Source organism: Manis pentadactyla, chromosome 7, assembly GCF_030020395.1.
Source record: "Manis pentadactyla isolate mManPen7 chromosome 7, mManPen7.hap1, whole genome shotgun sequence".
In the NCBI taxonomy this organism is placed as follows: domain Eukaryota; kingdom Metazoa; phylum Chordata; class Mammalia; order Pholidota; family Manidae; genus Manis; species Manis pentadactyla.
Window position 1 is genome coordinate 75,848,110 of NC_080025.1, and position 12,500 is coordinate 75,860,609.

The window sequence follows — 12,500 nt, forward strand, 5'->3', positions numbered from 1 at the left end:
GAGCTGGTATGGAAGGAGTGCTCGGGTCCCACTGGGTCATGGCTTTGTATGTTACCCTTTTCATGAGATGCTGAGTTCTTGCAGATGTAGATGTAGCCTAGCACTTGTACTATATCTTCTCGTCTCCCTTTTAGGAATAGTTGTATTTGCTGTATTTTCAAAAATATGTATGGTTTTGAGAGGGGATTTCCTCCGCCCTACTCATGCCACCATCTTGAGCAATCTCTTCCATGGTATATTATTTTTAATTCACTTCTGAATAAATGTAGCATTTACTCAGAATTTTTATGCTTATGTTATTAGTAATTTTGCTGATAATTTTCCTTTCCTATACTGTTCTTATCCAGTTTTGCTGACATGGTTATACTACCTTATAAAAATGAGGGGGCTGCTTCTTCTAATTACCTATTTGTTGAAGCATTTTATATATTAGAGGGTAATCTGTTCCCTGAAGGTTCTGTAAAATTTTCTTTTTTGTCTCTTATTAATTTGATTGAATGGTTATGGGTTGTTCCAAGTTTTCTTTTTGTTCTTGAGACATGTGAGGAGTAACTGCTTTCTCCTAACTTCATGTTTCCATTTGGAGGAAACCTTACTCATGTAATGCCCTCAGTCTTGAGCCTCACCTCCACAATATCTCCTTTACAGAGAAGAGGCTTGGATAACAGGTGAGCTCAGCTTCTCTGGGGTCCCTCCTTCTGGTCTTTCTGCCTACAAGATTTGTGTTCTAATTAGCTGTCTTCTGTAAAATAAGAGGGCTGCCTACCAATTGTGGGAACCAAGGTTGTCCATCTTTGTGACAAAGTAATTATGTCGAATTCAAGGGTGAATTATTACCAGCCCACTTAGCTGCAGTCCAAAGACACTCTGTCTAAATTGCTTTATCAGTACTAAATGTGATATTTTGACTCCCTTCTGCCTGATTATATTCAATGACAAAGAGTTTGGGGGGTTGTTACTTCTCCAGTTGCAACATCTGGTTCTTTGGCTGGATACTTTCATGAATAAATACAAGTAGAAACCAGGGCTGTATGGGTTCGAGGTTTACAGCCTTAAAGTTTTGATCTTGGCATTTTGTAGCAGCCCAGATGGTGCAACTGCCGTTTGTGGGATGGCTTCTTCAGGTGGCTTTAGCCCTTGGGCTTTAGTAAGTGTGGCACACAACACTGTGATCTTGATGGGTCAACAGTTCATTCTAGTTTTGTCCCCAGGTGTTTGGTTGTTTCTTTGCAAAAGGGTTTTTTTTGTTTTTGTTTTTGTTTTGTGTGGCAAAATACACAGTTAATCTTTTAACCACTTTTTTATTAAGATATTATTGATATACACTTATGAAGGTTTCGCATGAAAAAACAATGTGGTTACTACATACACTCATGTTATCATGTCCCCCCCATACCCCATCACGGTCACTGCCCAACAGTATATTAAGATGCGACAGAGTTACTATTTGCATTCTGTGTGCTACACTGTCTTCCCCATGATCTCCCCAACACCATGTGTGCCAATAATAATACCCCTCAGTCCCCTTCTCCTTCCCTCCCCACCATCATGCCCCACTGCTCCCCTTCAGTAACCACTAGCCCCTTCTTGGAGTCTGTGAGTCTGCTGCTGTTTGTTCCTTCACTTTTGCTTCATTGTTATACTCCACAAATGAGGGAAATCATTTGATACTTGTCTTTCTCCACCTGGCTTATTTCACTGAGCATAATACCTACTCTCTAGCTCCATCCATGTTGTTGCAAATGGTAGGATTTGTTTCTTCCTTATGGATTAATAGTATTCCATTGTGGATTTGTACCACATCTTCTTCTTTTTTTTTTTATTAAGGTATGATTGATATACACTCTTATGAAGGTTTCACATGAAAAAAACAATGTGGTTACTATATTTACCCATACCATCAAGCTCCCACCCACACCCCAATGCAGTCACTGTCCATCAGTGCAGCAAGTTGCCAGAGATCCACTATGTCCCTTCTCTCTGATACACTGTTCTCCCTGTGATACCCCACACAATGTGTACTAAACAGAATACCCCTCAGTCCTCTTTTCCTCCCTCCCCACTTGCCCTCCCACACCCCTCCTCTTTGGTAACCACTAGTTCATTCTTGGAGTCCCTGAGTCTGCTGCCATTTTGTTCCTTCAGTTTTACCTCATTGTTTTACTCCACAAATGAGGGAAATCATTGGCATTTGTCTTTCTCCACTTGGCTTATTTCACTGAGCATAATGTCCCCCAGTTCATCCATGTTGTTGCAAATGGTAGGATTTGTTTCTTTCTTATGGCTGAATAGTACTCCATTGTATATATGTACCACATCTTCTTTATCCATTCATCTACAGATGGACACTTAGGTTGCTTCAATATCTTGGCTATTGTAAAAAGTGCTGCAATGAACATACGAGTGCATATGTCTTTCTGAATCTGAGAAGTTGTGTTCTTTGGGTATATTCCAAGGAGTGGGATTCTGGGGCCAAATGGTATTTCTATTTTTAGTTTTTTGAGGAACCTCCATACTGCTTTCCACAATGGTTGAACTAGCTTACATTCCCACCAGCAGTGTAGGAGGGTTCCCCTTTCTCCACATCCTTGCCAACATATGTTGTTTTTAGTCTTTTTGATGTTGGCCATCCTTACTGGTGTGAGGTGATATCTCATTGTGGTTTTAATTTGCATTTCACTGATGATTAGTGACGTGGAGCATCTTTTCATGTGTCTGTTGGCCATCTGAATTTCTTCTTTGGAGAACCATCTCTTCATATCCTCTGCCCATTTGTTAATTGGGTTATTTGCTTTTTAGGTGCGGATGTGTGTAAGTTCTTTATATACTTTGGATGTTAACCCCTTGTCGGATATGTCATTTAAAAATATATTCTCCCATGCTGTAGGGTGCCTTTTTTGTTTTGTTGATGATGTCCTTTGCCGTACAAAAACTTTTTAGTTTGATGTAGTCCCATGAGTTCATTTTTGCTTTTGTTTCCCTTTCTTGAGGAGATGCGTTCAGGAAAAAGTTGCTCATGCCTATATTCGGGAAATGTTTGCATATGTTGTCTTCTAAGAGTTTTATGGTTTCATGACTTACATTCAAGTCTTTAATCCATTTCGAGTTTACTTTTGTGTATGGGGTTAAACAATAATCCAGTTTCATTCTCTTACATGTACCTGTCTAGTTTTGCCAACACCAGCTGTTGAAGAGGCTGTCATTTCCCCATTGTATGTCCTTGGCTCCTTTATCATATATTAATTGACCATATATGGTTGGGATTATATCAGGGCTCTGTAGTCTGTTCCATTGGTCTATGGGTCTGTTCTTGTGCCAGTACCAAATTGTCTTGTTTACTGTGGCTTTGTAATAGAGCTTGAAGTTGGGAAGCATAATTCCCCCTGCTTTATTCTTCCTTCTCAGGATTTCTTTGGCTCTTCGAGGTCTTTTGTGGTTCCATATGAATTTTAGGACGATTTTCTCTAGTTCATTGAAGAATGCTGTTGGTATTTTGATAGGAATTGCATTGAGTCTCTAGATTGCTTTAGGCAGGATGGCCATTTTGACAATATTAATTCTTCCTATCCATGAGCACAGGATGTGTTTCCATTCATTGGTATCTTCTTTAATTTATCTCATGAGTGTCTTGTAGTTTTCAGAGTATAGTTCTTTCACTTCCTTGGTTAGGTTTATTCCTAGGTATTTTATTCTTTTTGATGCAATTGTGAATGGAATTGTTTTCCTGATTTCTCTCTCTGCTAGTTCATTGTTAGTGTATAGGAATGCCACAGATTTCTGTGTATTAATTTTGTATCCTGCAACTTTGCTGAATGCAGATATTAGATCTAGTAGTTTTGGAGTGGATTCTTTAGGGTTTTTTATGCACAATATCATGTCATCTGCAAACAGTGACAGTTTAACTTCTTCTTTACCATATGGATGCCTTTTGTTTATTTGTGTTGTCTGATTGCTGTGGATTGGACATCCAGTACTATGTTGAATAGAAGTGGGAGAGTGAGCATCCTGGTCTTGCTCCAGGTCTTAAAGGAAAAGCTTTCAGCTTCTTGCTGTTAAGTATGATATTGGCTGTGGGTTTTTCGTATATGGCCTTTATTATTTGGAGGTACTTGCCCTCTGTACCCATTTCCTTGAGAGTTTTTATCATGACTGGATGTTGAATTTTGTTGAATGGTTTTTCAGCATCTGTAGAGATGAACATGTGGTTTTTGTCCCTCTTTTTGTTGATGTAGTGGATGATGTTGATGGATTTTCTAATATTGTACCATCCTTGAGTCCCTGGAATAAATCCTACTTGATCATGATGGATGATCTTTTCAATGTATTTTTGAATTTGGTTTGCTAATATTTTGCTGAGTATTTTTGCATCTATGTTCATCAGGAATATTGGCCTGTAATTTTCTTTTTTGGTGGGGTCTTTGCCTGGTTTTGGTATTAGGGTGATGCTGGCATCATAGAATGAGTTTGGAAGTATTCCCTCCTCTTCTACTTTTTGGAAAACGTTAAGGAAATTGGGTATTAGGTCTTCACTAAATGTTTGATGAAATTCAGTGGTGAAGCTATCTGCTACAGGAATTTTGTCCTTTGGTACTTTTTAAAATACCAATTCAATTTTGTTGCTAATAATTGGTCTGTTTAGATTTTCTGTTTGTTTCTGGGTCGGCCTTGGAAGGTTGTATTTTTCTAGAAAGTTGTCCGTTTCTTCTAGGTTATCCCGTTTGTTAGCATATCATTTTTCATAGTATTCTCTAATAATTATTTGTATTTCTATGGTGTCTGTAATGATTTTTCCCTTCTTATTTTTGATTCTGTTTATGTGTGTAGACTCTCTCTTTTTCTTGATAAGTCTGTCTGGTGGTTTCTCTATTTTGTTTATTTTCTCAAAGAACCAGCTTTTGCTTCCACTGATTTTATTATTTTATTCTTCTCAGTTTTATTTGTTTCTGCTCTAATCATTACTATGTCCCTCCTTCTACTGACTTTGGGCCGCATTTGTTCTTCTGTTTTCTAGGTTTGTTTATTGTGAGTATAGACTGTTCATATGGGATTGTTCTTCTTTCCTGACATATGCCTATATTGCAATATAATTCCCTCTTAGCACGGCCTTCACTGCATGCCACAGATTTTGCGGTGTTGAATTGTTGTTGTCATTTGTCTTCATATATTGCTTGATCTCTGTTTTTATTTGGTCATTGATCCACTGATTATTTAGGAGCATGTTGTTAAGCCTCCATGTGTTTCTGGGGTTTTTCATTTTCTTTGAGTAATTTCCTTCTAGTTTCATACCTTTATGGTCAGAGAGGGTGATGGTATAATTTCATTCTTTTTGAATTTACTGAGGCTCTTTTTGTGCCCTAGTATATGATCTATCCTTGAAAATGTTCCAGGTGCACTTGAGAAGAATGTGTATTCTGTTGCTTTTGGGTGGACAGTTCTGTAGGTGTCTGTTAGGTCCATCTGTTCCAATGTGGTTTTCAGTGCCTCTGTGTCCTTACTTAATTTCTGTCTAATTAATCTGTCTTTTGTAGTGAGTGGAGTGTTAAAGTCTCTTAGAATGAATGCATTACATTCTATTTCCCCTTTAAGTCTGTTAGTATTTGTTTCACATATGAAGGCGCTTCTGTGTTGGATTCATAGATATTTATAATGGTTATATCTTCTTGTCGGATTGACGTCTTTATCATTATGTAATGTCCTTCTTTGTCTCTTGTGACTTTCTTTGTTTTGAAGTCTATTTTGTCTGATACAAGTACTGCAACACCTGATTTTTCTCCGTATTGTTTGCATGAAATATCTTTTTCCATCCCTTCACTTTTAGTCTGTGTGTGTCTTTGGGTTTAACATGAGTGTCTTGTAGTTAGCATATAATTGACGTGTTTTTTTTATCCGTTCAGTGACTCTATGTCTTTTGATTGGTGCATTCATTCCATTTACATTTATGGTGATTATCGATATGTATGTACTTATTGCCATTGCAGGCTTTAGATTCGTGTTTATCAAAGGTTCAAATGGTAACTTCCTTACTATCTAACAGTCTAACTGAACTCACTTATTATGCTATTACAAACACAATCTAATGTCTTTTTGCTTTTCCTTCCTTTTCTTCCTCCTCCATTCTTTATATATTAGATATCATATTCTGTACTCCTACACTACCCCCCTTTTTTGTTGTTATCATTAATCTACAATTACATGAAGAACATTATGTTTACTAGGCTCTCTCCTTCACCAAGTCCCCCCCACAAACCCCATTACAGTCACTGTCCATCAGCATAGTAAGATGTTGTAGAATCACTACTTGTCTTCTCTGTGTTGCAAAGCCCTCCCCTTTCCCCATCCCCCACATTATACATGCTAATCATAATACCCCCTTTCTTCTTCCCCACCCTTATCCCTCCCTTCCCACTCATCCTCCCCAGTCCCTTTCCCTTTGGTAACTGTTAGTCCATTCTTTGGTTCTGTGATTCTGCTGCTGTTTTGTTCCTCCAGTTTTTCTTTGTTCTTATACTCCACATAGGAGTGAAATCATTTGGTATTTGTCTTTCTCCACTTGGCTTATTTCACTGAGCATAATACCCTCTAGCTCCATCCATGTTCTTGCAAATTGTAGGATTTGTTTTCTTCTTATGGCTGAATAATATTCCATTGTATATATGGACAACATCTTCTTTATCCATTCATCTACTGGTGGACACGTAGGTTGCTTCCATTTCTTGGCTATTGTAAATAGTGCTGTGATAAACATAGGGGTGCATCTGTCTTTTTCAAACTGGGCTGCTGTATTCTTAGGGTAAATTCCTAGAAGTGGAATTCCTGGGTCAAATGGTAAGTCTATTTTGTGCATTTTGAGGAACATCCATACAGCTTTCCACAATGGTTGAACTAATTTACATTCCCACCAGCAGTGTAGGAGGGTTCCCCTTTCTCCACAACATCACCAACATTTGTTGTTGTTTGTCTTTTGGATGGTAGCCATCCTCACTGGTATGAGGTGATATCTCATTGTGGTTTTAATTTGCATTTCTCTGATAACTAGTGATGTGGAGCATCTTTTCATGTGTCTGTTGGCCATCTGAATTTCTTCTTTGGAGAAGTGTCTGTTCAGCTCTTCTGCCCATTTTTTTAATTGGATTATTTGCTTTTTGTTTGTTGAGGTGCATGAGCTCTTTATATATTTTGGATGTCAAGCCTTTATTGGATCTGCCACTTATTAATACATTCTCCCATACTGTAGGGTACCTTTTTCTTCTATTGATGGTGTCCTTTTCTGTACAGAAGTTTTTCAGCTTGATATAGTCCCACTTGTTCATTTTTGCTTTTGTTTTCCTTGCCCAGGGAGATATGTTCATGAAGAGGTTGCTCATGTTTATGTCCAAGAGATTTTTGCCTATGTTTTTTTCTAAGAGTTTTATGGTTTCATGACTTACATTCAGGTCTTTGATCCATTTCGAATTTCCTTTTGTGTATGGGGTTAGACAGTGAACCAGTTTCATTCTCTTACATGTAGCTGTCCAGTTTTGCCAACACCATCTGTTGAAGAGACTGTCATTTCCCCATTGTATGTCCATGGCTCCTTTATCAAATATTACTTGACCATATATGTTTGGGTTAATGTCTGGAGTCACTAATCTGTTCCACTGGTCTGTGGCTCTGTTCTTGTTCCAGTACCAAATTGTCTTGATTACTATGGCTTTGTAGTAGAGCTTGAAGTTGGGGAGTGAGATTCCCCCTACTTTATTCTTCTTTCTCAGGATTGCTTTGGCTATTCGGGGTCTTTGGTGTTTCCATATGAATTTTTGAACTACTTGTTCCAGTTCATTGAAGAATGTTGTTGGTAATTTGATAGGGATTGCATCAAATATGTATATTGCTTTGGGCAGGATGGCCATTTTGACGACATTAATTCTTCCTAACCAAGAGCATGGGATGAGTTTCCATTTGTTAGTGTCCTCTTTAATTTCTCTTGAGAGTGTCTTATAGTTTTCAGAGTATAGGTCTTTCACTTCTTTGGTTAGGTTTATTCCTAGGTATTTTATTCTTTTTGATGCAATTCTGAATGGAATTGTTTTCCTGATTTCTCTTTCTATTGGTTCATTGTTAGTGTATGGGAAAGCCACAGATTTCTGTGTGTTAATTTTGTATCCTGCAACTTTGCTGTATTCCGATATCAGTTCTAGTAGTTTTGGAATGGAGTCTTTATGGTTTTTTTATGTACAATATCATGTCATCTGCAAATAGTGACAGTTTAACTTCTTCTTTACCAATCTGGACCTTGTATTTCTTTGTTTTGTCTAATTGCTGTGGCTAGGACCTCCAGTACTATGTTAAATAACAGTGAGGAGAGTGGGCATCCGTGTCTTGTTCCTGATCTCAGAGGAAAAGCTTCTCGCTGTTCAGTATGATGTTAGCTGTGGGTTTGTCATATATGGCCTTTATTATGTTGAGGCACTTGCCCTCTATACCCATTTTGCTGAGAGTTTTTATCATGAATGGATGTTGAATTTTGTCTAATGCTTTTTCAGCATCTATGGAGATGATCATGTGGCTTTTGTCCTTTTTGTTTATGTGGTGGATGATGCTGATGGATTTTCGAATGTTGTACCATCCTTGCATCCCTGGGATGAATCCCACTTGGTCGTGGTGTATGATCCTTTTGATATATTTTTAATTCAGTTTGCTAATATTTTATTGAGTATTTTTGCATCTACATTCATCAGGGATATTGGTCTGTAATTTTCTTTTTTGGTGTGGTCTTTGCCTGGTTTTGGTATTAGGGGGATGTTGGCTTCATAGAATGAGTTTGGGAGTATTCCCTCCTCTTCTATTTTTTGGAAAACTTTAAGGAAAATGGGTAGTATGTCTTCTCTGTATGTCTGATAAAATTCCGAGGTAAATCCATTTGGCCCAGGGGTTTTGTTCCTGGGTAGTTTTTTGATTACCACTTCAATTTCTTTGCTGGTAATTGGTTTTTTTACATTTTGTGTTTTTTCCTTGGTCAGTCTTGGATGGTTGAATTTTTCTAGGAAGTTGTTCATTTCTTCTGGGTTTTCCAGCTTGTTAGCATATAGGTTTTCATAGTAGTCTCTAATAATTCTTTTTATTTCTGTTGGGTCCGTCGTGATGTTTCCTTTCTCGTTTCTGATTCTTTTGATGTGTGTTGATTCTCTTTTTCTCTTAATAAGTCTGGCTAGAGGCTTTATCTATTTTGTTTATTTTCTCAAAGAACCAGCTCTTGGTTTCATTGATTTTTTTATTCTTCTCAATTTTGTTTATTTCTCTGATCTTTATTATGTCCCTCTTTCTGCTAACTTTAGGCCTCATTTGTTCTTCTTTTTCCAATTTTTGATATTTGTGATGTTAGACTATTCATTTGGGATTGTTCTTCCTTCTTTAAGTATGCCTGGATTGCTATATACTTTCCTCTTAAGACTGTTTTCACTGCATCCCATAGAAGTTGGGGCTTTGTTTTGTTGTTGTGATTTAATTACATATTTTGCTGGATCTCCATTTTAAGTTGGTCGTTGATCCATTGATTATTTAGGAGCATGTTGTTAAGCCTCCATGTGTTTGTGAACCTTTTTGTTTCCTTTGTGCAATTTATTTCTAGTTTTATACCTTTGTGGTCTAAAAAGTTCATTGGTAGGATTTCAATCTTTTTGAATTAACTGAGGCTCTTTTTGTGGCCTAAGTATGTGGCCTATTCTGGAGAATGTTCCATGTGCACTTGAGAAGAATGTGTATCCTGCTGCTTTTGTATGTAGAGTTCTGTAGATTCTATTAGGTCCGTCTGTTCTAGTGTGTTGTTCAGTGCCTCTGTGTCCTTATTTATTTTCTGTCTGGTGGATCTATCCTTTGTAGTGAGTGGTGTGTTGAAGTCTCCTAAAATGAATGCATTGCATTCTATTTCCTCCTTTAGTTCTGTTAGTATTTGTTTCACATATGTTGCTGCTCCTGTGTTGGGTGAATATATATTTTTTATGGTTATATCCTTTTGTTGGACTGAGCCGTTTATCATTATGTAATGTCCTTCTTTGTCTCTTGTGACTTTCTTTGTTTTGAAGTCTATTTTATCTGATACTAGTACTGCAACACCTGCTTTTTTCTCCCTGTTGTTTGCATGAAATATCTTTCTCCATCCCTTGACTTTTAGTCTGTGCATGTCTTTGGGTTTGAGATGAGTTTCTTTTAAGCAGCATATAGATGGGTCTTGCTTTTTTATCCATTCTATTACTCTGTGTCTTTTAATTGGTGCATTCAGCCCATTTACATTTAGGATGATTATTGAAATATATGTACTTATTGCCATTGCAGGCTTTAGATTCGTGGTTACCAAAGGTTCAAGGTTAGCTTCTTTAGTATCTTACTGTCTAACTTAACTCGCTTATTGAGCTGTTATAAACACCGTCTGGTGATTCTTTATTTTTCTCCCTTCTTATTCCTCCTCCTCCATTCTTTATATGTTGGTTGTTTTATTCTGTGCTCTTTTGTGTTTCCTTTAACTGCTTTTGTGGGTAGTTGATTTTATTTTTTGCTTTTAGTTAGTATTTGGCTGGTCTGCTTTCTTTGCTGTGATTTCTAGATGAGTGCTCCCATCTAGAACAGACCCTCTAAAATACCCTGTAGAGGTGGTTTGTGGGAGGCAAATTCCTTCAACTCTTGCTTGTCTGGGAATTGTTTAATCCCTCCTTCATATTTAAATGTTAATCATGATGGATACAGTATTCTTGGTTCAAGGCCCTTCTCTTTCATTGCATTAAATATATCATGCCATTCTCTTGTGGCCTGTAAGGTTTCTGTTGAGAAGTCTGATGATAGCCTGATGGGTTTTCTTTTGTAGATTACCTTTTTCCTCTCTCTAGCTGCCTTTAAAACTCTGTCCTTTTCCTTGATCTTTTCCATTGTCATTATTATGTGTCTTGGTGTTGTCCTTCTTGGGTCCCTTCTGTTGGGAGTTCTATGTACTTCCATGCTCTGATTGACTATTTCCTCCCCCAGTTGGGGAAGTTTTCAGCAATTATTTCTTCAAAGACACTTTCTATCCCTTTTTCTCTCTCTTCTGGTACCCCTATAATGCAGATATTGTTCCTTTTGGATTGGTCACACAGTTCTCTTAATATTGTTTCATTCCTGGAGATCCTTTTATCTCTCTCTGCTTCAGCTTCTATGCATTCCTATTCTCTGGTTTCTATCCCATCAGTGGCCTCTTGCATCTCATCCATTCTGCTTATAAATCCTTTTGGAGATTGTTTCATTTCTGTAATCTCCCTCCAGACATCATCCCTTAGCTCTTGTATATTTCTCTGCAGCTCCATCAGCATGGTTATGACCTTTATTTTGAATTCTTTTTCTGGAAGACTGGTTAGGTCTATTTCCTTCTCAGGGGTTGACTCTGTGATTTTGGTCTGTATCAAATTCTTCTGCCTTTTCATGGCAATAGAGGTAATTCACAGAGCTGGCGCATGTGATGGCTGGGAGGACATCCCTTCTTGCTGGTTTATGGCCTTCCTCTCCTGGGAGAACAGCGACCTCTAGGGACTTGTGCTGGGCACCTGCGCACAGACCAGGCTTCTGATTCTTGCCCAGCCGCTATGGAGTTTAGCTCTGCGGTTGCTGTGGGCGTGGCCTAACTCAGGCTGCTTCTCCGATATGGCAGAGCCAGGTTGGTGGGGAATAGCCCAGAGCCTGTTTATGTCCATGAGGAGCCTCTGAGCTGCGCTGTTGCCCAGTTGGTTAGGGCGCCCAGAGTTCCCCGGGATTCCCAGCCACTGGGCTAAGTGTCCCTGGATGCTTCCATCACTGTCCCTTTAAGACTTTCAAAAAGCACTTGCTTTTCTTTGTCCCAGGGGTGCCGGCTGCGGGGACACTCTCACGGGTTTTATTGTCCTTTTTCCCTTTTTTCCAGCACCCCATGCACACTCTGTGTGTCTGCGCTCTGGTGTGGATGGCTAGGGCTGGGTGTTTAGCAGTCCTGGGCTCCCTCTCCCTCCCTGCTGCGATTCCTCTCCTCCCACCAGGAGCTGGGGTGAGGGGTGCCTTGGTCCTGCCGGGCTGCAGCTTGTATCTTACCCCCTTCATGAGGTGCTGGGTTCTCGCTGGTGTGGATGTAGTCTGGCTGTTGTCCTGTGTCTTCTGGTCTCTCTTTTAGGATTAGTTGTATTTGTTGTATTTTCAAAAATATATATGGTTTTGGGAGGAGATTTCCACTGCTCTACTCATGCCGCCATCTTGGCTCTGCTCTTCTGTCTATCCCTTTTTATTACCTCTGCTGGCAGCTATTTAACGTTAGGAACTCTTCCATCTATAGCAATTCCTCCAAAATACACTGTAGAGATGGTTTTTGGGAGGCAAATTCTCTCAGCTTTTGCTTATCTGGAAATTGTTTAATCCCTCCTTCAAATTTAAATGATAATTTGCCAGATAAAGTATTCTTGGTTCCAGGCCCTTCTGCTTCATTGCGTTGACACATCATGCCACTCCCTTCTGGCCTGTAAGGTTTCTGT